Below are 20,153 nucleotides of genomic sequence, written 5' to 3' on the forward strand. Positions count from 1 at the left end.
CTGCCAGCGCTGGGGCCTCCTGGGAGGGGGCCCGCTGCAGGCCAAGTTCAGCCACAACCTATGCCCTGTCTGGGGCCACCTGGCATGAGCCACAAAGCAATCCAGAGATGGCCGCCACAAGCACTGTACTTCAAGGTGCCTTAGGAGGCCAAGCTGTGAACCAAGGCCGGCTGTCGCTAGCGCCAGGCTTAAGGATGCTCAGCAAGTGGTAGGGGACATGCCAAAGCCAGATGCTGCTTGTTTGAGTTTTGTGAACCACAGCCCTCCAATGGTTTCTAATCTTACCCAGCAAAAAAAGCTGCCCACACATGGCAGTAGGCCCCTACATTGTCTGGCTTTATCTCCTCCCACTTTCCCCCATTTGCTCACTATGCATTAGGAATCCTGACCTTGATGATCCATACACTTGCCAAGCATACTCCCGCTAGAGAGTATTTGTACTTTCTGTTCCCTCTTCCCAATATGTGCTTTTTCTTGTTATCTGCTTCACTTTGTCCTCTGTCCATATGTGAACTTCCCTCATCACCCCATCTAAAATCTTACTTTCCCTCTCTATTATATGTTAGTTTCCAACTGCTGCCTTAACACAATACCACTGGGTGGCTTACAAAACAAATTTATTGTCTCACAGTTCTAGAGACTAAAAGAAGTCTCAGATCAAGGTGTTGGTAGAGTTGTTTTGTTCTAAAGGCAGGTAGGGAGATACGTTCCATGCCTCTCGCCAGCTTCTGGTCAGTTCTCTGGCTATCTTTGTCATTCCTTGGCTTGTAGAAGCATCACCCAGATCTCTGCCTTCATCTTTACAAGGCATTTTCCTTGTGTGCATGTCAGTCTCTGTGTCAAAATTTCCTCTTTTTATAAAGACACCAGTCATGTTGGATTAGGGCCCATCCTAATGACCTCATCTTGACTTGATAATCTGCAAATATCCTATTTCCAAATAAGGTCACATTCACAGGTACTGGGACTTCCAACATCGTTTGGGGGGGACACAATTCTCCATAACACTCCTCTTATGTTGTCTTATTTTTCTGACATATTATAAACTTATGTTTTCATTAATTTAATGTCTTTCTGTCCCCCAAGGAGGATGTAAGTTCTATGAACATGTGGATATAATGTTCAAATATGTATTAAATGAGTGAATACTAAACGGAAAAATAGGCTATCCTATTTTAAAATACTAAAGTCTGAAACTTCATTTTGCATAGTCAACTATTTTTGAAGAAACTAAGGCTTCTCAGATCTCTTTAATATGTATATACAGAGTGTAAAGATTCACTGGAGATCTATCCAAAATCTAGCACAAACTAACAAATACTATTCCTTTGGATATAGAAGGGTAGATAGAAACAGTCTGAGAAAGAATGGAGTTTGGGAGTGGTAGATGGAGAACGGGACTTGTGAGAAGTGGTAAATGTTGAGTGAGGTTAAGAGTGGTCAAGCTCTGGCAAAATCTACACTTATGGTAGTGATTCTTATTGCTGACTTCATGATAGAAGTATGCCAGTGGCCTTCAATGGAGTTATACTGTTTTCATTACCCATTAAAAAGTATTTTTATTGTGAAAACAAGTTTTGCCTGCTGCAAATATTAGAAGTTACCCTCTAGCATTTATTGAGATGTATTATCTATGTATAATCTTATCAAGTTATGTTATTATCTGTGTTTCATCTGATGCCCCCATTGAAATATGAACTGAGGGACAGAGGGCTCTGTCTTTGCTAGCCCACAGGCAGTCCAAAGACAAATGGTAAATTAAAAGGAAATATTTGCAGCATGCACACATAAAAAAGAGTTAAGATCCCTTACTTTACCGAAGGCTTTTATAAACCAATAAGAAGATAAATAACCCAGTGGATCAAAGAAAGTGCAGGTGCCATATAAACATATGAAAGGTTGCTTAATTTTGTTAGTAGCTGGAGAAATGTAAATTCTTAATTTCAAATTATTAAAATAATAACAAAATTGAATTTTTGTCGATGTGCTTGGCAAAGGTTGAAAAGATTGATAACTCAGGCTGGAGAGAGTGTAGATAATCAGACACTCTCATACTTTTGGGTGTGGGACAGTATGAATATGTTCAAATTCAAATTACACTGCCCTTTTGACCTAAAAATCCCATATTTAGGAATCTGTCATACAAAAAAGGCAACCCTCAAAATGATACATTTCAATAAGGCTCCAGAATTTCAATATAGGAAAGACACGGGTAGCCATTTATTTTTAAACAAATCAAGAATATGGTATTTTACAGAGTGAGAAGGACCTAGATTTTTCCTGGGCATGGGAGAAGGTGAGGGTCAGGGAAATGGGTGAGATTTGAGTAAAAGGAGAGGTTCACCGAGACATGTGATGAAAGCGAGGCTACCGCGGAGCACTGGAGGCCCTGGAAGGTCTCTGATGCGCCCTCACCATTTGCCACGCAGCCCCAGAAGCGTGGTTGACTGAGCTTCCAGCTTAAACTCCTTCAGTGTTATGTCTGTTCGCTCATAGGCCATGAAAGAATTCACGAGTCAGATAAAAGTTAGTATAGAAGATTTATTAAAGTAAGAGGAGGCTCGGCTGGGCAAAGTCTGCTAGAAACTACTGCAAACTGCTGCCTCAGGTCTTTGTTTGGCCTCCAGTTTTACGTTTTCCTGTAGTTGAGGGTGGGGGAAGGTGTGGTAAAGCTGATTATCGCACCCTTTGCATATGCTATGTAGATTTAAGTTGGAACCAGGAGAGTGGATCCCATACAGGTGCAAAACCTCTCCCAAATCACAGGGCTAGCACTGGGTCTAAGTAAATAGAAACACTGAAATGCATAGTAAATGTATAGGAAACAGAATCATTAAAAAGCAAAGAAAAGAAAGCTTTCAAAAAGTCCCAAGCTAAGTTATACTTGTGTCGCGGGGCGGTCTGCGGTGTCTCTGCTCCCGCTCCCCACATAAGAACGCAGGACATGGTGAGGCCAAAAAGGAACACCCATGGAGCCATAGATAGGGGAGTCATACCACTACAGTCTCGCTGGAGGCTGGGTTGGAGACACAGGAAGCAGGAGCCACACGATCCTCAACCTGCTGCCCACTTCTGTCTGCATCCAACCTCACTTGCTAACTGTAATCCGCCTCTCTGCCATCCTCAGTCCACACTCCACCGCTTGCTAGCTCAGCCACCATCTTCTTGCTAGCTCCTATTTTCTGCTTGTGTAGCCACGGCAGTTATATTAGTGGCCAATGGCTCACGAGTTACAGCTGACGGCCAACTAGCCACGGCTGATGGCCATCCAGTCACAGTTGATGCCCATTTTCTACCTGAGCCAGCACCTTTCCTCGTGAGGCCGAGAGCCTGGAAACTGCACTCCTGGCTCTGTCCCCACAACTTGTTAAATCAAATTATACCGGAGATCCATTCTCAAAAATAGAAGATTTAGTGCCACCGTTACAATCCCCTATCTTAACATTCAGGAACTACTGAGGTCCTGCTCTTTCCGGAGCATCCCCTAGCAATGACAGGGAGGCAGTGGCCAGGCCTTAGACATTTCCACTGGAAAGAGGACTCCTTTACCATACAAGCTGTGCTCTGAGTGCCCCTGGTTTTGGCAAAGCTTTTGTCAAGTCTGTTTTTGTCTGATGGCTCCCCCTGCCCCAGGGGACTTCCCTCCCCTTTGTCTTCACAGCTTTTACTCCCCCAGGAACACTTCCCATCCCTTCCCTGCCACAGCATCTGCTCCTGGGAGAGCCCAATTGGCACAACTAAAGAACCCTCATTTGCAACTACCGAAGTTTCACACTAGTGGGATTTTTTTTAAAGATTCTGAAAGGAACTATTTCTCATTTTAATTTCAAGTTCCCGAATTAAAGCCAAATAATTGCTAGTTTGTTCTCTGCCACACAGTCATTGTTGAACTTTAGAGGATGACTGGCTTTGTCTGAGCCAACAATCACAAATTCCCTCAGGAATATATATATATTTTTCTTTCTTCTTGTTAAAGAGAAATGAAAAAAATTCTGGGGTGGGGGGGCGGGGGCAGGGGTGGAACCTGCAAATATTGCTATAAAACTTTCTTTTTAAAAACTTTTTAATTTATTTTAAGTGTGTTTTTCCAGGACCCATCAGCTCCAAGTCAAGTAGTTGTTTCAATCTAGTTGTGGATGGCACAGCTCACACTGGTCCATGCGGGGATTGAACTGGCAACACTGGTGTTATGAGCATCGCGCTCTAACTAATTGAACTAACTGGCCACCCCGCTATAAAACTTTCTGTTGTTAGCAATAGTCTTAATTTTAGAATAAGAAAGGTTCTTAGAATAAGAAAGACCCTCACTTTCCATCAGAGCATTTGTCCAAAGAGCCCTTGAAAATTGTAATCCAGACCTCCAGTTACAAAAGCAAACAAACAACAAAAAAGAACTTTACAACTGTCTTAGTAAAAATAGTTCCAAATAATTATAACTTATGTTTACATTAGTCAGAATTACGGTAGTACCAGGTGGTTAACACCCACCTAGATAAACTAATGTTTAAGTCATCAGAGTAAAAGATAAAATTCAATCTTTAGGATCTAATATTTTTTTCAATTAGATATATTTTTATTTTCATTGTTTTCAACTTACCAACTGTATTTACTGTATTCTTTAAATACCAACTGTATTTTTTTAAAGGACAATTCAGTTTTCTCTTTCAGAAAAGCAACACATAAGGCACATGGCCTTTTCTGTCTATATGCTGGGGTTTACAAGCATATTAATTCAGTGCAGTATGTTTTTTTGGGGGGGATGGCATTCTCTGTTTTGTTAAGAAAAAATGACTTTAAAAATGTATAACTTTTAAAAGAAACAATAATTAATATATAATTATTATTTCTTTAATGTTTTTAAATATATTAAGGGGAAGGTTGACATTGAGAATGGTTTTTCTGCATTTAATAGGGAATATATTTGTCAATTCTCTTTATTCTTTAAGCAGAGGGCCTTTCTCTGCCCTCTTTTTCGATCTCTGCTGAAATTACATCTCCACTTGGCTCTTTCTCCTTTACAAAAAGGAGAGGCTCAACTTCGAACCCAGGCTGTCTAACCTTTACTAATCCACTTTCTGCCTGGACTGGCCTGGAGCAGATGAGGTTATGGTGAAATTCTCAGCCTCTTAGGAAGACCCCAGCCCCTAGACCTTTCTCAGTTGCTGCCTTGAGGATCTCTGCTGTACCATCCACCCTGTCTCTCTCATGACCCACTGACCCAGTAGTTCCCAGAGAAAGATGGCTGATGATCTAAGTCCAACTATATCTGGTGTCTACTGACACCATGGAACAGCTAACTCATCTACACAAAAGGGTGGTTTCAGCTACAAATTACACACCAATGGCTAAGCATCTTTTCTATGCTACTAAAATTGACACAGGGTGTTTCCAAATCAAAGGCAATTATTTGAGTGAATGACATTTACTTATATATGTAGATGCATATATGTTATGTGTTGACTAACAGTGATGGTATCTATGTTCACAAGCATGGAATTCAGGATATTTCCACATCTATAAATATATATGTAGAAATAATATATCCATAATATAAACGGAAAATTGTTTTCCTGTTTAAATCTTAAAATAAGCAGTTTAACTAGGAGTTACCCAAAAATAGTAATTAGCATTTTTAGTAATAGCTCAGGATAAATTGAGTTCCTTTGTAAGGAACTTGTGATCTAAACAAGACAGATCAAACCAACACCACCTGTAAAAATTAGCTTAGAAAAACTGAGGCTTTAGCATGTGGCACATACACTGGCCTTAGAATCTGCCCTTTGTTGCATTTACCCAAGCAAGGATTATTCAAAGTTTTTCTTTACACAACTGGAATGGATAAGACTTGATGATGATGATCTTTAATTTATGATGTATCACTCAATTATTAACTAGGTATATATTCTCAGCCTATGGTGAGGGAGAGGAGGGTAAGAGAACACAGAGTCAGAACACCATCTGGCCCAGGTCCCATACTTACGAAAGGTCTTAAATTTAGGCTTTTGATATTACCTCCAAAGGAGGTTACACAAAGATATTCTGATGGAATTGAAAGAAAACACCCCTATCCAAATTTAAAATTGAAACCCATGACTTAACTACATCACCTTTAGTATACTCTAGACTTTTAAAGTTAAATCTTTTCATTATCTTCTGAGTAGTACAACTGTTCTGTGTTGTAATTTTTTTGTGTTAAAGGCATCAACTGTTTAAATGTAAACATTCAAAACACCACTACTTTTTAACCTCATTTTAGGATTAAAAGAATATTTAATGAACTGGGAACTTCAAAAATAATGGAGGCAGGCTCGATCTCGCTCAGCCTTTGAGAAGCCCTGAAATTATTTGATTAAAATGCAAATAGTTCCATGAGGCAGCAAGAGCATATAGTTCATATAATGACCTATAGACTAAGAAGAAAATAAGGAAATTGTAGGAAAGAAAGAGTTGCATGTTTCAAATGAAAACTCTATGCATTCCTTTTTTTCTCCTCTATAGTGGATTTTATGGACTTCAAGGAGTCACACTATTCCAAAAAGTTAATGCATATTTAAAATACACAGTATTTGTACCTTTAAAGTATGCTTTTTCAGTCTGAAGTCACTCATCTGCCTTGGTAATCTGAAAGAAGTAGCATGTGTATGAAATTGCGAATGCTCAACCAAAGTAAATTGCATCACGAACAAGAGTTCTTGGATACCAAAGGCCAGATTTGATATAAAATCTGATAGAGATTCTTTGAAGGATAAGTCTTACAGAGATGTTTTAAAGGAGAAAGGAGTGCCAATTAAAACAATAGGAAAATCTGCTCTCACGAGTTAGAAGGGAAGGTTAATTCTGGGTAGCAGGTCAACAGAGGTCATATCTGAATGATAAATATCTTGAAAGAGAACTTCTTCCTCTTGTCTGCCTAGTTCCCACAACTGCATTGTCTCCTGGCGAAGCAGTCATAGCTATTCCAGCAAATCCAACACAGAATGTTGGAGACAACTATTTGGTTTCCCTTAACAGACTGAAATATGAAGCCAGCTGTGCAGTTGGGGTGGAGAAATATCTTTTGAGACCAATAGGAATTGGTCTGATTAAGGGCTTTTAGAGAAGAATAGGGAAGAGAAAGCTACAAAGGGCACCAAAGGTGAAAAAAGGATTTGAGTCTGAATTCCATCTCTGCTACGGGATTAATATATTCCTAATGGTCTTAACCTAAGTGCTTAAAATAAAAGCACAATGAAGGAGGAAGGCTCATATTGTAAGACTCACCCTGAGGAGCCCAGAGTTCTAAAAGCTAAAAATATAGCCTTTTGAGTAATGATGGCACAAGTTGTAACTTTCTAGGATTCCACAAAGGCAGATGGAAGGAAGATTTTAAAATCAGCAGTAGTATTTCAGGAAGGAGTGCACCATGTTTCCCCGAAAATAAGACCTACCCCGAAAATAAGCCCCAGTTAAGATCGTCAGCCAGACAGATGCATTTAGTACATTGTGACGATGTTCCAGAAGAAGATGACATGACTGTATTTGAATAAATGTAGATTGTTGTACATGAAAAAATAAGACAGCCCCTGAAAATATGCCTTAATGTGTCTTTTGGAGCAAAAATTATTATAAGACCCGGTCTTATTTTCGGGGAAACACGGTAACAGACACAGGAAACTAATGCTTTATTTCAATAATAACAAGAAATACACCTTAAAGGAAAACCCCGTGAACGGCTTCTGATGTCTTTTGGTCTCTGTGTCACATCTCAAGTTGTCTAGCTTGGTGAGGATCTTAGGGTGCTCTGCATATACAATTGCAAGTATTCCTCATAGCAGTACTGGAGGTTGGGTTCGATAAGGCAACTGACTTCAAAGAGATGTCAAGTCATTTGCCCATGAATGGGTAGAAAAGTTGGACTTTAGATCCATCTTACCCTAAAACTGATGCTATTTCTACAGTATAATTCTGTATCATTGTTACTGTTAACTATTGCTGGCAAATTAACCTGATTTCTCCCTTTCTTTAAGGAGAATTACCCAGGCTTGAACCTTGGAATATCTTTGACCCTTCCAATCAATGATTCCACCAATATTTATTGAACACCTACAAAGAGCTAGGCATTGGGGTTAAAGAATGAATGAAACACAATGCCTGTTCTCAGTATACAGTTTATACATGGAATCAGTTATTAAACCTTATTGGGTTAATTTCTCATGCATCTATGCCCATCTCTCTATTCTGACTCAGGCCCTCTGGCTCAGGCCCTGGTTGCCTGCTGGTCTTATAATAGTCTTATAACTGGTCTGTATCTGTTATTAGCCAGAGTCACAGGAGAACAACTCACAGAATTGTGGACAGGATGAAAAATTTTAAAAAGTAATGAGACATCTAGAAACTAACAACAGTGGGAAGCTCTGACAACGCCTAGGGCCAAAGTGTTCCATAGCTGCTTCCCCTTAGGAACTGTAGTCATTGAGGGAAGCAGCTAGGAAACCTCTCTCCTCCTACCTTCTAATCTACTGGTGTCGCCCTCTGATCTAACTCAAAAGCCAGCAGGTCTGCAATCTGCAGGGGTCAGCTACCCCATGCCGAGAAGTGGGGAATGGATCAGGTATAGACAAATGGAGAATAATAACCAGCTATCTATTCATTCACTCAACAAATATGTATTGAATGTGTGGTCCACGATAGGCATGATGGCTATAATAGTGAGCAGGATGGATATTTTTTCCATGGAGCTTACAGTTTGGGATATGCTGCTGAGAAAAATTAAATAAACTACTAATGAGCCTAATTCGGATGTAAGTAAGAGCTGAGAAGAAACGGAATCCAGTTCCATAAGAGAGTATAATGAAGGAAACTGAATCAACTTTGAGATCCAGAGAAGGCTTCCCAAAGAAAGGGACAGGAGCTGAGAGTGCAGGAATAGATTAAGAGAGGAGAGGAAGAACTGGAGAGAGCAATTAAGCAGAGGGCACCATAGGGCACAGTGCTCACCTGTGGTAGGAGGGGGCAAGGCTCATCCTAGGAAAAAGAGAAGTGCAATGTAGAGATCAGGGAGTGCTGGAAGGACAAGTGGCCTTAGTGAAGCTAGAAGGTGGAGCCAGGCAGATCATGGAAAGCTTTGTGGGCCAGGTTAAGAATTTTGGTTTATACTCTAACAGCAAGTGGGAAGCCAACAGAGTTTTAATTCAGGGAGGGAATGAGGATAGGCGTAGACAGTCAGATGTCAGACTTTGGAAGATTGAATAAATCTTCTGTTTTTGGAAGATTACTCTGACAACAATATGGAGACGGAATTGGAGGGGTGGGTAGAGACCAACTCTAGGCTATTGTGGAAGTTAAGGAGGGAAAGAATGAGAGCATGACCTATGATGGTCTCAGTGGAGATGGAAGGCAGTAAGGATGTTAAGAAAGATTTGGGAGCTATAACAAGACTTGGCAGTGCATTGGACATGGAGGTGAAGTGAAATGCCAGGATGACTCCTAGGTTTCTGGCTTGAAAAAATGATTAAGGTGTTCACGGAGCTAGGAAAACATGATAGGCCAGGTCTGAGGATTATTCTGGGTTGAACTGTGTCCCCTAAAAAAAAGATATATTAAAGTCCTATCCCCCATTAACTCAGAATGTGAACTTATTTGGAAATAGGGTTTTTAAAGAAGTTAAAATGAGGTCATTAGGGTGGGTCCTAACCCAAAATGTCTGATGTCCTTTTAAATTAGGACATAGACATGCACAGAGTGAGGACCATGTGGAGACACAGGGAGAACATAATCTACAAGTCAAGGAAAGCCTGAGACTACCAGAAGCTAAGAGAGAAGCATGAAGAGATTCTTCTTCATCATGCTCAGAAGGAACCAATCCTGCCAACACCTTCATTTTGCACTTCTAGACTCCAAAACTGTGAGACAATGAATGTCTTGTGCCACCCAGTTTGTGGTACTTTGTTATAGCAGCTCTAGCAAACAAGATAGGGATGAAAATCAGAAATTGGACTCTGGACAAACTGAGTTGAAGGTTGTATCTGAGAAGCAGCAAAATGGCTATAAGCTTAGACTGGGGCCACCTGCCTGGGTATGAACCCACGCTCTGCTATTTACCAGCTGTGGGAGCACACACAGTTAATATAAGTCTTTTAGCCTCAGTCTCCTCATCTGTTTCCCCAAAAATAAGACCTAGCCGGGCAATCAGCTCTAATGCATCTTTTGGAACAAAAATTAATATAGGACCCGGTCTTATATAATATATTATAGTAAAATAAGACCGGGTCTTATATTAGTTTTTGCTCCAAAAGACACATTAGAGCCGGTTGTCCGGCTAGGTCTTATTTTCGGGGAAACATGGTAGGAACAGTATTACCTTTCTCATAGAGTTTATTAGGCGGACCAAATGAGCTGACTGTAAAGCACTTAAAACAGTACATGGCACAAAGTAAGCACTTTAGAAGAGTTTATTTAAATGTAGACAAATACCTAAAGTATCCGAGTATTGAACAGAGTTGGTTATAGGAGTCTGGAATTCAGAAGAGAGTTACACATTTTAAAATTGAGAAGCACTGGCATGTAACTGATACCGTAGAGAAGAAAACAATGGCCTAGAGAGAGAGATGAATAAGAAGAGAGGGCTTCTGGCCCAGTCTTGACACGTACAACATTTAATGGCTAGGTAGAGGAGGTTTAATCATCAAAGGAGATAGAAAAATGGCTAGAGAAAAACCACAATGGGATACCATCTCACACCTACCAGGATAACTGTTAGGCATTGACCTGTGTCCCCTGACCAAATTCATATGTTGAAGCCCTAACCCCAATATGACAATATTTGGAGATAGGGACTTTAAGGAGGTAATTGAAGTTAAAAGAATAAGCGTGGGCCCTAATCAAATAACACTGATGTTCTTATAAAAAGAAGAAGAGACACCAGAGATTTCTCTACCCACACGCACAAAGAAATGGCCATGTGAGGAAATGGCAAGTAGGTGCTGCCTGCAAGCCAGGAAGAGAGACCTAGTCAGGAACCAATCCTGCTGGAATCTCAATCTTGGATTTCTAGCCTCCAGAACTGTGAGAAAATAAATTTCTGTTGTTTAAGCCACCCATTCTGTGTCATTCTGTGTTATGGCAGCCCGATCAAACTAATACAATAGCTATCATTTAAAGAATGGAAAATAATAAGTGTTGGTGAGGATGTGGAGAAATTGGAACTCAGCCCAAAGGCAAGAGGAAGAGAAGGAAAGATGAGAGCAATGGGAAGTTGAGGGTATGCCCTGTGAAGTAAAAGTTAATGTCCACCAGTTAGGTGTAGCCAGTGGCACTTAGGGTGGTGTGAGAGGGGAAGATAGAGGTTTAAAAGACTGAAAAAGGTTTGAAATAATCATGTGGGAAAACTGAACAGAGGAATGGAGGTGCATTGTCAGGACTGCTGAGGGCTTGTTGACAGTTGGCCATCTAGAATTTATCTTGCACCATTTTGCTGTGGAGCATGACTTTCTCCAACACTGCTCAGCTACTCTAGTGAGATATGGAGAAAACACAGAAAGAGGGCCTCACCCTGCATTAGAGTTTTCCCACATAATACCAAATTGAAGGTGCAGGAGCGTTTAATGCTGAAGAGGCAGAGACCATGGAGAGGTTCAAGGGGGCCCCAGGTTCTAGAGGTGGGTGAGCAGTGGCAGGCAGGGTCAGGGGTTAGGAAGTACAGAGCATGGTGTGTGCCATACACACTTGTAAGGGGAGCTTTTTAAAAGTACAATTCCAATCACGTCCCTCTTTTTGAACCCGCCAGTTTAAATATAGACTGAGCTTGCATTAAGAGCTTTCCCCACTAGGACCCGGAGACACTGCTCAGATATATCTCCAAAACCTTCTGTCATGTCTTCCGCTCCTTCTGTTCTTCTTGGGATACCTACCCAGTGCTAAACCAAATTGGACCATAAGTATCTCCATTGCTTTTTCACATCTATGACATTACTTATATATTTTGCTCCCTAAGGAATACCTTTTTCATGACATAAATCACTCCTTTACCAGTGTTCTTATGGTACTTAATGCACATGTCTATTACAGCCCTTGTCACATTTTGTTGTCATTTTTTGGTTACATTTGTAGAGGATATCTGTTGTACTCATCTACCCAACATCCCTTCCTCCATGGCCCCTCCCTTTCTGTGGTAACAGGTCCTCCTGAAGTTAGAGAATTGCCCCTCCTTCACTCATTGTGGAGCTGGTGTTCCTGGATGTGGCTCCAGGACTGTCTGGCTATAATTATGGGCACAGGACCCAAACAAGGCCAATCAGCGTCTCTTCTTGGATCCTATACCTGGAACATGAAAAGATCTCTCCTTTAGGTCTACTAACTGAGATGATGTAAGCCAAAAGTTGTCAGTGGCCAATTTCCATACTATGACTTCTAACCACTACTACATAGAGGAAACCCCATTATAATGGATAATAGTCTCCTCCCTACCAGAAAAAGAGGAGACTGAAGCAGGGATCACATTGTTTGACCTCTGAGATCTGCTTATGCCCGAAGCTGACTCCCCTCCTGCACCTCACATTTGTACCATTCAATTGCCTCTTTTGCTTCAGCTGGCATGAGCTGGTTTTGTTTACTTGTCTCTGAAAGGATCTCGATGAATACACATGTTGTCTCCTCTGCTAGACTCTAAGTCTTCGACTAGACACAGAGAGTCTATAGTCCAGCACCTAGCGTAATGGGTACTCAATAATCTGAAATATATGTTGAAATCCTATCACACCAGGTCCAATTCAAATTTCACTTACTTCTATAAAATTTTTACTGAACCAAGGTGAAAGGATTAAGAAATACAAATTAGTAATTACAAAATAGTCATGGGGATGTAAAGAATATGGAATCCAGTCAATAATATGATAATAACTATGTACAGATCCAGGTGGATACTAAACTATTCAGGGGGATCACTTATATAAATGTCTAACCACTAGGCTGTACACCTGAAATTAATATAAAATATTATTAAATGTCAACTGTAATTGAAAAATTAAAAAGTGAGAGAGGTGAAGGGAAATAAGAGGTTCAAATTTCCAGGTATAAAACAAATAAATCATGGCAAAGTAATATACAGCATAGGGAATACAATCAATAATATTGTGATAGCATGGTACAGTGTCAGATGGTTTCTGGACTTACTATGGTGATTTCTTTAGGTATATAAATGTTGAATAACTATGGTATACACCCGAAACTAATGTAATATTGTATGTTAGCTATATTTTAATAAAGATCTTTTAAAAAATTTTACTGAACCCCCAAAACCAATTAGGATCATTCTCAGAACCCTATAGCATTTGCCTGTGACTCCTGGTGGTACTTTATAGATTCTGCATCTCATTTTAGTTGTTTGTGTTCTTGGCCATCTCTCCCTACCAGATAATAAGTTGGATGCAGGGCTTAAGTCTGTGTAATAGGTGCTCAATAAAAGTTAACTGTTCTAAATTGCACTCCTATGTGCCAGTTGTACAGAGGAAAAAAAGATGAGATGGGTGAGACTCAGTTTCTGCTCTCAAGATGTTTGTAGCACATGTTCAACAAGTAATGTTTTGAATTACCTTGACCTGAATAGAAGATGAATAGAAAAGAAAGAAAGTAACATATATCCCTTATGGGGAAACAAACCTCTAGACTGAGAGCAAAAGATACTTTTATCAGCAAATGTCAAAAGAATGGGAAAGCGCTCAGAAACATTTTATAAATAGATCAGAAAACAAATATACTGGAAATATAAAACCCCTCATAAATAAAGTCAAACACAACATTTCCCTGAACATAATTTAGCAACTGTAAGAGTCACTGAATCCTCTTTTCATTGTCTCCAATTTTTTTTCCCCAATAAATAAGGGTAGGTTAATCTGAACCTCTGTGTGTGTCTAACCTTGGGTAAACACAATGGCTATAAAATGCTCATCTTCTCCAGAGAACGCTCAATGAAGTTTGCATTGTTCCCACTGTGTTAAATATGGTGGGAGAACTTTGTTCAACTCTGAGGTCCCTATAGCTACCCACACAGAAACTTCCCATCTGCAGGTGTTCTGCGGATATTTGTTGAATGAATGGAGAACAACTCAAACTAAATCTTTTCACCGAAGGTGTGATCATCTCCAACTTTCTCATGTTGTTTCCTCTTCAGCCCCGTTTATAGGTTTAAGAGTCCAGCCTGAACAGCCAAATTGATGCAAAAGTTTATGCAAGAATCCAGGAATATTAGTCTAATCTCTGGCAGCCTTGGTGGAATCAGGCGAAAGACATCTGGGCAAATATGTCCAAATTGATTATGTCATCTCAGCAGTAAAAGCATTGTTCAGTGTCTTCAGTCACCTGAAAGCTTTCCTGTTGCAGCTAAGATATGGAGAGACCAGTTGGCTGGCTACTCAGTAGGATGTCATCACAAAGCAACATTACCAAGGTGAGGCAGCAAAAGTCTTAGAACCTCAACTTTTCTGGATCAGAAACTTGATTAGACCTACTCTTTCAAGACAGGTATATTAGTCAGGTTTCTCCAGAAGAACACAACTAATAGGATATATAGAGATATATAAGAGGAGATTTATTATAGGAATTGGCTCATGTGGCTATGGAAGCCAAGAAGTCTCACAATCTGCAAGCTGGAAAACCAGGTAAGCTGTTGGTATAATTCTCTCTGAGTCCAAAGGCCTGAGAATGGAGGGGTGGGGGGAAGTGATTATGTAAGTTCCCATCTGAGTCAGAAAGCACAAGAACCTGTATCCTCAGTATCCAAGAAAAGGAAAAGATGAGTGTCTAAACTCAAGCTGAGAGGGCAAATTTGCCCTTCCGTGGCCTTTTTATTTTATTCAGGCCCTCAACAGATTGGATGATGCCCACCACATTGGTTAGGGCGATCTTCTTTACTCAGTCTACTGATTTAAATGCCCATCTCTTCCCGAGACACCCTCACACACACACACACCCAGAAATAATGTCTTACCAAGTATCTGGACATCCTTTAGCCCAGTCAAGTTGATAACATAAAGTTAACCATCATAATAGGGGTGATCAAACTCTGGGAAACTGAGTTGCACTCCCCCAAAACACTTCCCAAAGGGTCAGAGATTCAACCAATCTGAAATGCAGTCCTTCTAATGAAATAAATACAGAAACTTTATACACAGAAAGGTAAAGAGATTTTTAAAACGTTTTTTGCTTATATGATGAGGGGATTTGTATATTACTTTCTTACATAGTTTTAATTTTTTAAATTATTTTACAAAAGGTATGTTTTACTTTTATAGTCAAGTATGCATTTTAAATTATTGCGTCAAATAATTCATCTGTGAGACCAATTTTTGGTTCTATGAGAGTAGGGACCATGTTTTGTTTGGCTTTGTCACTGTACACATGTAGCACAGTGTCTAACCCATTGTAGGTGCTGAATAAATATCCAAATGAGCTTCTTTTGTCAATCTATTTTGATTTAAAAAGTCATGTAAATCAGGGAAAGGCTGACTATTCATAGACTATCAGAGTCTTTAGACACTATATAGTCCATAATTTCCCAATTTGCAGATAGTGTTTTATGAAATCAGTGCAGTGAGTCATGACTGGCCTTTTAAAAAGCAGAATTTTGGAGGGGGGAAGGGGGAACAGTACATTTAATAAAGGTATTATTTCATGAAATTTTGTTTCTGTTTTGCATACACTGTGTGATGATGTAAAATGTATTTCTTAACTCTGGGTTGTGGTCAAAAAGTTTGAGAACTTATCGAACACACACACACACACACACACACACACACACACACACACACACACACACCGCTCTCCAGCCACGTAACAAACACTTTTAGTTCCTTAGAACACCATGCCATTTTGTACTCTGGAGGCCTTGGCACTTGCTGTTCCCTTTACCTGGAATGCTGAAATGTATTTGCCTTCCTTGTCTATCGGGGGCCCCTGGATTACTCTTCAAGATGCTGCTCAAACACCTTGCCTGTAAACCCTCTGTGACCCTTCTGAGCAAAGCCAGACTCCCTCCTGTGCTCTTCTACCTCCCCTCCCACCATCGCAGCATTGTGCACTGGGCAGCGGTCACTTCCACAGGTGGCTGTCTCTTCTATTAGTGTGGCTCCTGAGAGTGGGGACTTTGTGGTCCTCACCTTGGTATTGCCAGGCCCCACGTACCACTCAGTGCACGACCATTAAATAATTACAGGGAAAATCCTTTATATGAAGCAGACACCTCTTTACGTAATGAAATAGAATAGCATCCAAATTTAAGCGTCCAAATTTTTCAACAGTAAGTGAAAAAAAGCAAGGTGCAGCATAGTATACTGTGTGTGTGTGTGCGTGTGTGTGTGTGTGTGTGTGTGTGTGTATTGTATCACAGGGAATAGATTTATCAAAGGGAACTGGTAACAACAATTGCCACCTGGAACAGGCATACAAAGGAAACTAATATTTTACTATATGCCTCGATTTTTGCACTATGTGCATGGGTTACCTATCACTAAAATTAACTAGTAAGTATTCCTCCAAAATATTTTTATAAGCAATGGATAAAAGAAAGATTTATGGCTTCTACATATCCCATAATATGAAAAGGTATAAATGTTTCTTATTAACTGATTTTTTAAAAAGCGCCTTTGTTGTCTGTAAAGCGAAAAGGTAAACATAGACTTTTTCTAATTTACAGCACAAAGGAGAAGTAGCATCTCCCTCTAACCAGGAGAGCAGCCTGGGAATAAGAAAGAAACAGGAGTGGATGGAATTGCAGTTTCTAAGAAATAAGCAAACTTCCAGTCTTTATGAAAAACTGCAGATCATTAGAAAGTCCGGACTAATGAACACTCTGCAGTGTTCAAAGAAGGCAATTGTAACAGGATAATGTAAGCTAATTGTGTAATCGTTTGGAGAACAAGATTCTTCCACCAGTCCTCTGGCTGGACTTTCCAAATTCTTCATTTCATTAAAATATCCTTTTATATAACCCTAATTGTCAGAATTAAAAGAGCTGCTATTACAGACCTGGGCTTCTTTGCCAACAGTAAAATAAATGCCGAAGTGTCTGAAGCATTAAGAAAAGTAATATACACTAATAATAGGTAGCCCTGTGAATCCTTTAATAAAACAACTCATTAGGTGTCAGCTACTCTACGTGTTGTAACAAGAATGGCTGAGGAGATCTGCAAACTTTTAAAAACCCAACAAATGTCCAAATGTCTTTTGTTAAAGTCATTGAAATGATTCTGAGTCAAAAAAATATTCATGGCTACTTTAGGATTATCATCAGGATGTTCTAAGGACATCTGCTGGTGGGAGAAAAGGTCTCTCTCTCTCTCTCTCTCTCTCTCTCTCTCTCTCTCTCCTGCTGGAATCCTGGCAGGGATGATCTTGGCCCCAGGCCAGGCCTGCCCTGTGGCTGCCAGTGAAAGCAGAAGGGAATTTGCAGCCTTCTCCTGCATCTACCATGTTCCTTTCCTCAGAATGGAGTATGAACTCCAAACAGGGAGCCCTGAGATGGACCCTTTCTGATTCATATTTTCAGACATAAGTTCTTGACTTATTGTAAAGAAAGCAAATGGCATAATCCTTTGTATTAGTTTGCTAAGGCTTCCATAACAAAGTACCACAGACTGGATGGCCTAAACAACAGAAACTTATTTTCTCACAATTCTGGAGGCTAGAAGTCCAAATCAAAGTATTGGCAGGGTTGGTTTCTTCTTAAACCTCTCTGTTTGACTTATAGGTGGTCACTGTGGGAGAGGAAGAAACTTTTCCTTTACCCTCAGTGTTCTTTCAGATGGTCTAATAATCAAATAGACATGAGACAGATTAGCAAGACAAAATAACCCAATTTAATTTTATATATATATATATTACATGAGAGCGTCAGAGACCTCACATGCACAAGAAGTTCAGAGACAGAAAGGGAAAATGGGTTTATAAGACAGCCTGAGCTAGGGATGAAGTCATGCACCTTGGGGCTTCAGAAGGTCATTGCAGGGAGAGCACATGTTCAGTAATTAGTAGTTTGCCAGGCCATTCACGTAGGTTAAAAATGGTTATCTCTGATAACCTCTTATTATGGAAAAGGGCTCTAATTCAAGTTCTAGGTAGTTAAGGGAGGGGCAGAAGTTTTTCTTGGGTCCACAGTTAAAGTTACCTTTAACTCAAAACAATCCACATATCACAGAGAATTATTCTGAACCCCACACTATCTTCTCCTTCCTGTGTCTTCACAGTGTCTTCCCTCTGTGTATGTCTGTGTTCTTATTTCCTCTTCTTATAAGGACACAAATCATGTTGGATTAGAGCCCACCCCAACGACATCATTCTAACTTAATCACCTCTTTAAAGACCCTCTCTCCAAACACAGTTACATTCTGAAGTACTAGCAGTTAGGACTTCAACATATGCATTGGGGTGTGAGGGGCACAGTTCAGCCCATAACAGTAAGTATGCTCCTTCATAATATGACTTTGCTGTCCTTCCCATCAAGGTGAGCACCACCCAATATTTAACTGATGTCCTTATAAGAAGAGGAGATTAGGACACACATACACACAGAGGGAGAATACCATATGACCCTGAAGATGGCTGTTTACAAGCCAAGGAGAGGGGAGGGGCCTCAGAAGAAACCAATCCTGCCAACACCGTAATCTTGGACTTATAACCTCCAGAATTGTGAGAAAAAAATTTTTCTGTTGTTTAAGCCACTCAGTCTATGGAATTTTGTTATGGCTGCCTAAGTGGACTAAATACACTTAAAGAGATGGGAGGAATTGTCGCAGCTACCTTTTCCAACAATTTGCCACACCCCCAAGACCTTAAGCTCTTTGTGGTTTGAGGTTCTGTTGTACTTGTACATGATCAGCATTCAGTGAATATTGCTTGTAGTTAGGCCTGTTTTTTCAAGGCAAGAGAAGAAAGAGAAGCCAGAGAAGATGGTGAAGGATCAGAGAAATATGAGCAAACCAGACAAATGTTCGTGTCACAGAAGCCAAAGAAAGAGAGAATCTTGGGAAGAGATCTTTGGGAATCTCAAATCTTGAGGAAGATGGGAACTGAGAAATGGCCATTGGATTTGACAATGGTAATTGACACACCAAATAGTTCACAATGTGGGCAGGGCTAGCATTGGTTGCAGGGAATAAAAGAGTGTTGGTCAAGATCTTTACATTCTTACCATATATTTCTAGTGCTTGAAATATTTTACTATAAGATTATACACACAAGTAAAAAAAATTTTAACATATAGTAATTTTTAAAGAAAGAAAGTCAAAATCCTCTCTGGACCCTCCACCCCTACCTTTCAGAAGTATCCACTTCTAGGAGTTTAGGGCACATTCTCATATATTGCTGGGGAGTGCAAAATGACACGACCCCATTAGAGGGCAATTTGGCAAAAAACCATCAAAATTACAAATGCAGTAAATTATACCTCAAAAAAGTTATTTTAAAAATATTTCAAATACATAAACCCTTCAGATATACTCTCACACATGCACAATGACACTATGTACAAGGATATTTGCTATAGCTTTATTTGTTATAGAAAAAGTCTGGAAATAATCCAAGTGTCTTCTAATTACGGGTGGTAAAATAAACTGTGCTACAGCCACACAATGGAATCTTGTGTTGCTGTTTAAAAAAAAAAATAAAAAAGAATAAGGAAGCTCTCCTTGTACTGATATGGAAAAATTTCCAAGATAGATTCAGTGAAAAAAACAAGGTACAGAGCAGTTGTATCCTCATTTTATGTAAACAAGGAGGCAAAAGAATATACTTATACATATAAGTATAATGTATATATATATATTTCTTTAATTTGCTTTTATTTGAATAAAGAAACTCTGGAGGGATAAGAAACAAATAGAACTGGTTATCTGGAGAGAAGGGTATACATAGGGACAGAGGAGGGGTTATTGTAGATTATTTTTTCATTTATATACACAGTGTCATTAGATCCTTAAGAAAATCTGAGGCATATTATGCCCATTTTACATGGGAAGATTAGAAAGACTAAGTCACTTACTTGCCTAATTTACCAATTTACAAAGCAGGTAAATACAGAGCCTGATTCCAGCCTAGCTCTGCCTAACTCCAAAGTCCATGCTGTAACGTTATTCAGACTCATGAATAAACACAAGCCCCTGGTCTTCAGACTTATGATCTAAAAT

The 20,153-nt window shown here is 39.8% G+C and overlaps 1 long non-coding RNA gene across 1 annotated transcript in view; it reads left to right on the forward strand.

The window, feature by feature from the left end:
- The window catches only part of LOC141567794 (uncharacterized), a 48,677-nt gene extending 31,090 nt beyond the window's left edge, over positions 1–17,587 (forward strand). The window contains exons 2-3 of the long non-coding RNA XR_012490634.1: positions 14,147–14,422; positions 16,667–17,587. This is a non-coding gene — a long non-coding RNA (uncharacterized LOC141567794). The remainder of the gene's footprint in view (positions 1–14,146; positions 14,423–16,666) is intronic.
- Positions 17,588–20,153: the final 2,566 nt, after the last annotated feature.

Source organism: Rhinolophus sinicus, linkage group LG12, assembly GCF_036562045.2.
Source record: "Rhinolophus sinicus isolate RSC01 linkage group LG12, ASM3656204v1, whole genome shotgun sequence".
NCBI lineage: Eukaryota > Metazoa > Chordata > Mammalia > Chiroptera > Rhinolophidae > Rhinolophus > Rhinolophus sinicus.